The 7,506-nt window shown below is 40.5% G+C and overlaps 1 long non-coding RNA gene across 2 annotated transcripts; it reads right to left on the bottom strand.

Annotated features, from left to right (window-relative positions):
• Window positions 1-2,316: 2,316 nt before the first annotated feature.
• On the bottom strand, window positions 2,317-7,237 carry LOC123097187 (uncharacterized). Of its 2 annotated transcripts, XR_006446922.1 has the most exons (6): window positions 6,851-7,237; window positions 6,140-6,231; window positions 5,732-5,835; window positions 4,891-5,246; window positions 2,923-3,196; window positions 2,317-2,720 (listed from the first exon to the last, which is right to left on the bottom strand). It is a non-coding gene; the product is annotated as an uncharacterized lncRNA (long non-coding RNA). The 2 variants fall into 2 exon arrangements; XR_006446913.1 differs by lacking the exon at window positions 6,140-6,231.
• Window positions 7,238-7,506: the final 269 nt, after the last annotated feature.

Genomic DNA, 7,506 nt, shown 5'->3' with positions numbered 1-7,506 from the left:
TATCCTTAACATAAAAACTTTAGAAGTGAAAAAAGCTAGCAAAATGTCATTAAATGGGGCAATTCCGGTGAAAATCCGCTAAAAGGGGATAATTAGCCTAAAACATATCAACGTACAAGGTAAAAACTGGGACTCGCTCGACTAATGTAAGGATACAACGTGTATAGAACATTGTACTTGACAAATTTGGTGGACTTGGGACAACCCTGATACCTTTTACAAGGTAGGTTACAGAGATGCTTAAACCTTGAATGTAAAATTAATGCCGCCTGCAGCGTGTTACATGCTTACTTTTGGGTACTTAAGAACTATGAAGCCAATCAACCCGATCACTTCTCACACGTACTTCTCACAGGTACTGTATCTGACAAATGCAGGTTAGGTCGGGATTCTAATCATGCTATGACAATGATTAATTAATCTGCCAAACTGAAAGTAAAGCCACTAACTAAGCTCCACTAATTTGCAATTGCCCTTGTCTTTATCATCAGGGATGCGGTTTTGCCCGCGGTCACCCAGGGGTACACTGGTGTAGTGCAGTTTCTTCTTCTGATCTAAGTATGGGTGCAACTGGTTGGAGCTGGTCCATGAGATTTATTTAATTGATTCGGATGGGGGTTTAGCAATAAGATTAGTAATGCTTATGTGTTTTTATGTAATCTTTATTCTTGTTGGCAGTCCTTTGTGATTTTTTCTTTCTGAAATTATAAACTTTGCAATAGAATGGTGTGTGCATCAACCGATGCAGAGGTTGAGGTACGACCTCACTCTCGAAAAAAAAACTTGAGAAATTAGGTCATCAATCTGTGTAGTCTAGACTCTTTCTTTACAAGCACGGGATTTTCTTCTCATTTTTTTTAAAAAGGAGGATATACCCCCGGCCTTTGCATCTGTGTGATGCATGCAACTATTTTATTAATTATTCACATAGACCTTACAAAGTAATACTCCCTTTATTTTTTTAGTCTGCATATAAGATTTGGTTAAAGTCAAACTTTGTTAGCTTTGACTAAGTTTATAGAAAAGAATATCAAGATTCAGAATATGAAATCAATATTATTAGATACATCATGAAATTAATTTTCATACCATATAACTTTAATATTGTAGATGCTGATACTTTTTCCTATAAAGTTGGTCAAACTTTATAAAGTTTGACTTTGTCCAAATCTTATATCCGGACTAAAATGAAATGGAGGGAGTACATCAGTAAGTCTGAAGCTATCATCTTTGCAACACCTGTCGCTACTCCTATGCTCTCATAATCGAGATCTTTTCTGGTTCTATACTTGTCCATACTTAAAGCATGACATTGGATGCTAATACTTGATATTTTTGCACCAGAGGCTCCACAAAGATGCCCAAATGATAAGTAACCGCAATCACTTGCTCATTTTCCATAGCATGTACCAAACGAATTCAGGCAAGAAGTTTATGAGAATATAAAAAGGAAAACTCTTTCTGTAAGCCGACTGATCTTTGCATGGTTTAAGCCTCGTATCGAGCCATCTGATGAAGTCGATCGTGCGGTACACCTTTCTCATGTCCGTGGCTTCACCGGCCTCTAAAACAGGCCACGTTTTCCCATAGGCCCACCTGTCGCCCCAACTTATCTTTACTAGTAAGCATGCACGTGCAACGCACGTCTCGACTAAAAGCATGTTCAAATTTGATGCAAAGTGTGTAGAATTCCTACTTCCCGAGTCATAAAGACGTGATGATTGTTTCATGAACCAACGTGTCCTCATCCAAATAGGGTGATTGCAGTATGTGGTCGGACCCCTCCCAAGCTGTACATCCGACCCCTCCCAAGCTGTACATCGGGCGTCCTGTTGGATTTACCCGACTAACCTTCCTTCGGTGCCCCTACAACACCACTTGTTGTGCCGCTCTACATGTTGTCACCAGTCCTAATTGCTACAACTCATAAAATGTATAACTTATTCAGGACATAAATTTGTCACTGTATCCACAATTGAATTAAATTTGAGATATAATTTTCCAATCAAGATAAATACATCTTCAATCTTATTGTCAATGTGCACTGGAAATGTGGAAATGTTAACATTGTACTCTGCAGTACACAACTTCATCTAGCAAGATGTAAAATGTTAACATTTTTCTAGATGGATTTACTAATAAAGTTTAATATTCAAGTAGCTCTAAGCGTGTAAGCCATAGGGAACCATTCTTTCAGCCAATCAACATTGTTTCAAAGCAAAAGAAATTGACAAGTGAAAATGAAATAACATATCAACACAGAACCATGACTGGTTGTCTCTGCATAATAATACTGACAAACTTTGCAAACACGTATGAAAAAAGTACAGTCATGAACCATGGTGCATATATATAACAATGTCCGAATTAAGATGATGAGCATTACAACATGGGGAGGTAATTGACCTTAAAGCTCTTACATATAAACATGTCTTCTCTAAATGTAGGCCATGGCTGAGAAGCAAACCGGATCTGGATATTCAGTAACTAAAGCCAGAAACTTATCCACCTCTTCATCTTTAAACAACATATTTCTCTAAGATGGTAGTATATCTGTATATGCTGAACAAGGCCCAAAACTAAGGATTAGGAAGGGTATCAATATTCAGATATGTGAAGGTGCACTTCTTCACATACTAATCGTCTTTTCAAGTGCGCAAACCTTCTCCGAACACGGGGTCCTTTCCGGTGGATGGCTCCCTACCCAAATCCTGCACAATCTGTGACATATAGAACAATTTACTTCACATCACATAATGTTTGTCATGCAATCTGAATGTACTAACACAGCCAAACAAAAGCTAGGGCACTCTGCCCCATTGAGTCCCATATGTTTGATTCGCTTATTCAGTTTATTGTTAATGCATCTAATCGCCCACTCCTCACTGACGATAAGCATATGCACAAAATTGAACAATTTACCTCTTCGTCCACCCAGGGGCATGAGGGTCCATCTTCCCTGTCTACATCACTGACCTTGTATCAGCATGGTCGTCATGTTCTTCAATCACGGCAAGCTGCCCCCCTTCCCGCTCAGCTGCCGCGGACTACATTCTCTTCCTGGCTCTCCCTGTCGGCAGACCCGCTGCATGCTGGCACAGAGGGATGTACTTGAACCCACCCACTATACTCTCAGCGTCATCCAGCAACGCTGTGCCCGCCATCACAACCCCTCGTCGAGGAAGATTGGGCCTATCTGGAAACAGAAGAAATATTCAGAACCTGGACGAACTCGAAATTGCTTCCAGTGAAGCATCAAGCAAGAATGGTTAGATGTTTATCACCTTTTCCAACCCAATTACACATGGTATGAAAGAAATTGATGAGAACAATAGTACATTTTCTCTTACTGGAAATCAACACCAACAAATCTACAGCAGCACATTCACGTATAAGAGATCCAAATCTTGATGATAGGTTCATGCATAAAGCAAGAAAATTTGAATATACCAGAATCTTATTAAGTGATCCTAATTCCATGTGAAGTTGCCTAGGAAAAATATCAGTGAAGGATCAAGGTGGACAACAAACAACAGTAATGTATACTGCTTGATTGGGAATAATCAAAAATGAAATCCTAGTGGGTACAAGTATTTTGAATAATGAAGAAAATTAAGAACTAATCATACACATGGTATGAAAGGAATTGATGAGAACAATAGTACATTTCCTCTTACAGGAAGTTAACACCAACAAATCTACAGCAACACAAGCACATATAAGAGATCCAAAACTTGATGATAGATTCATGCATAAAGCAAGAAATTTTGAAAATATACCAGAATCTTATTAAGTGATCCTAATTCCATGTGAAGTTGCCTAGGAAAAATATCAGTGAAGGATCAAGGTGGACAACAAACAACAGTAATGTATACTGCTTGAAGGGAAATAATCAAAAATGAAATCCTAGTGGGTACAAGTATTTTGAATAATGAAGAAAATTAAGAACTAACCATACACATGGTATGAAAGGAATTGATGAGAACAATAGTACATTTCCTCTTACAGCAAATTAACACCAACAAATCTACAGCAGCACAGGCACATATAAGAGATCCAAAACTTGATGATAGATTCATGCATAAAGCAAGAAATTTTGAAAATATACCAGAATCTTATTAAGTGATCCTAATTCAATGTGAAGTTTCCTAAGAAAAATATCAGCGAAGGATCAAGGTGGACAACAAACAACAATAATATATTCTGCTTGAAGGTAAATAAAAAAATGAAATCCTAGTGGGTACAAGTATTTTGAATAATGAAGAAAATTAAGAACTAACCATATAAAAAGTATTCATATTCGTAACAGAGGGAAGAACTACCCTCCTATAAACATGAAAGGACTACGGTGTATCATAAAACGAAAGCCATTCAGGTTTAACTCAAAATACAACACAAATGGTAGAAACTGCTTAGTCTGTAGCTTCAGTAAAAAATAGTTATTTTGGATCCCATGGCTACATCACACGGTTATCTTGAGAATGATGGATACAGGATTGAAATCGCTAGATAAAGGAAAAAAATCAATATTTATCAAGAAAGCACCTGAACAACTGGACTGGTTGAGAGTAGAGACTTGAGAAGCTAGAACATAGGAGTATTTTGTAGAGGTGTGGAAGAAAGTAATACTCAAAAACCAAATTATTGAGACCAAATCAAGCTGCATTAGCAATGCAGTAGCAGTTATTTTATGGACATTGTCCTCTGTGTGCACAATTATTGTCTACGAAATCTAGGCGATAGAGTCATTTCGTCAATTGCTCTAAGGATGGAGCTGACGGTAATACTATCAATTAGAATCACAAATGAAAATACCATTATCCCCATGCTTACTCTTACTCTTTGTTCCCCTGTAAGTGAAATTGGAGTAAACCAACATCAAAAGCTTACCGGGATCACGAAGGAGAGGGTCTTCCTGGACCCTGTCTTGGACACGTCGAGGACGTCGCACCCTCATAACGCGTGGGGGCAGGGCGGCGCACTGAATCTTGCTTATTTCCGTGTATGTCTTGGTTATCTACGATGGCGGCAGCTCGCTAAACCGTGTGGACGGGCTACAGCTCTTGCGCTTACCCATGCGTCAGCGGCGGAGGACTCCGAGTGGGGAGGGGACTTGGTTCCGGAAGAGGCTTTCCAGGATCCATCCAGGGAATTGTTTCCTCTTCAATTTGAAAGGAAGCGAAATGTCCTCCGAGGGCGCCAAAGGGATCATAGGGATGAACATTCTCTCTCCAGCATGTTGTCCACTAATGCAACCATGAAGTATGTTAGAAGATAAAGCCGAAATACGCTACAACCAACAACACTTGTAATGAACTGGCCATATGTTATTTTACTAAATCATGTAATTGAAGAAAACAAAATGCTTCAGAACACAAGTTATTAAAAACTAAAAAATTGATTATCGTAAGTTTAGCTGCATGTTCATACATATTTATCAAATCACACTGGTCGACTATGCTGGTTTGTAGATTACATACCAGCTTTTGTTTGGTGGCGACACGAACACTTAACAAGTCTATTTCTGATGTCAATTTCAGTTCCATGCTCTCGACAACATCTTATAGGAAAATCACAACAACTTAAAGCCTAGGTGTATATGCACTACACTGGTAGCGACCAACAAAATTATCAGCTAGAACAACCGAAGATATTTGTAAACACTAAACAACATGAACAGATATCATCCAGAGCAAAAGGAAGAACTGAGAGGGGGTGAGAAGAGGCTCACCACCAAGTTTGGTCACTGGCGGTGCCACCGAGGATAGCGGCAAAAACTTCTCAATGAAGTGTGCTTCTCTTTCACGCACACGAGCTGCAGGCCAGCCTCCACCTCTGAAATTGTTAACAAGAACTTAATTTGTGAAGCGCTTGTCAAGCGCCCCAAGAATCAAAACACTAATATACAAGAAAAAAAAATACTTCAGAGGCAGAATACTCTTAATGATGGCCACAACCATGTATTCATAGGACACTCAGTATTGTGTAAATATCAACAACTTGTGCATGAAACTTAAGAAATGCACCCATGATAATACATAAAACAATATCTTATCTAGAAACAATATTGTAGTTAAAATTGAATGGCAAACAGCAAAAAATATGGTCATGTCAACCAGATCCACACATGGACAATTACCAATGTAGTTAATTATGAGCGAAAAGGAATTTGAGTCACTTTTGCAGCTCGTATTTTGGTATTGTACTCTTGACTCTATAGGTTGTTTGCGCCTGGAATAGTAAGAAGAAAAAGAGATAATTTATCACTTCAGCCACATACAATGGGAGTCTTGAATTTCAGAATTTAACACCGTTATAACATTACGTAGTACGTACAACAGCATTAGCAACAACAACTACAGAAATCAGTACAAAGGTCGTTGGATGTCTTCAGAAAACTTAGAATATAAGTCAGAAGAAAGCAGTCTGACCATATGAGTATTATACAGCTGAATACATTTAACCTGACCATGAGTCCATGAATGATTGGGTGATCATTTTATCCTACAGCTAAGCAAAACCAAAAGAGCGCTCCTGTCCACCATGCCAGCTCTTCTGGAAAAAGATAAGTACTACCAACTTATTTTCTCCTAACATTCATTTGATAATGGAGCTGAATTTGGCCGAAGCAAACAGCCACGCCTTACTTTATTAGTTACAGCTAATGAAAATCATGGTGGTTCAGAAAAATTAGGACCAAGGAATAAAAGGAAAGGAAACACAATGGTCATGGGCGCCTGAGTTTCACTATCGAAAAGGAAACACCATGGGCTAATAAATAGTACTAAAGAGATTTAAAGGGAGAGAGATGACATGGACGCTACTTACGATGGATGGAGCAGAACTTTACCTGGAGATAGGGCAGAGAAGGGTGGAACTGGCAGCAGGAAGGAAAGTGATGGCATGGAGGAGAGCGGTGGGGATCTCGAACCGGCAGGGAACTGGCGGCGGAGGGCTCCGCGCCGCCGCACCGCGGGCTCAGGAGCGACCTCGTACGCTGGCGGTTGGCCTACACGCGTCCACGTCCCTGGCGGCGGCTGCAGCTCCCGCGTGCCTCTCGCCGCCGATGATGAGGGGCGGCGCGTAGAGCTGCCTCGCATCGGGGAGGCGGGGCAGGCGCCGGAGAGACGAGGCGGTGTAGGGTGCGTGCGGGCGGCGTGGTCGGCAGTGAGGCAAGGGGCGTGCAGCGGTTGGGGCGAATAGGTCGTGGGGGCTTCTCTTTTCTCGTAACGATGGTGGGCAGAGGGATTTGCGGGCACTAAACCGTGGTGGCTTAGTGTTAAACACGAAAGGATTAGGAGACATTAGATCTCGTAAATGAATGGGTTAGATTGTTTGGATCTGCCCCTCTCTTCCTTTTATAGTGGTAGTAGATTTGACGCGAGCATGTGAGCCGCTCGTCATCTCTTTCCTTCAGCACAAATCGCGATCCCCATTTTCTTCTCTAACTTATCACTGGTATTCACTGCCATGAGCACTACTGCAAGTGCATGGGCTGTGACAGCT

The sequence above is a fragment of the Triticum aestivum genome, chromosome 1A (genome assembly GCF_018294505.1).
Source record: "Triticum aestivum cultivar Chinese Spring chromosome 1A, IWGSC CS RefSeq v2.1, whole genome shotgun sequence".
Lineage (NCBI taxonomy): Eukaryota > Viridiplantae > Streptophyta > Magnoliopsida > Poales > Poaceae > Triticum > Triticum aestivum.
The sequence above is the reverse complement of the archived record's forward strand: the minus strand, read 5'-3'. Positions and strand labels throughout refer to the sequence as shown.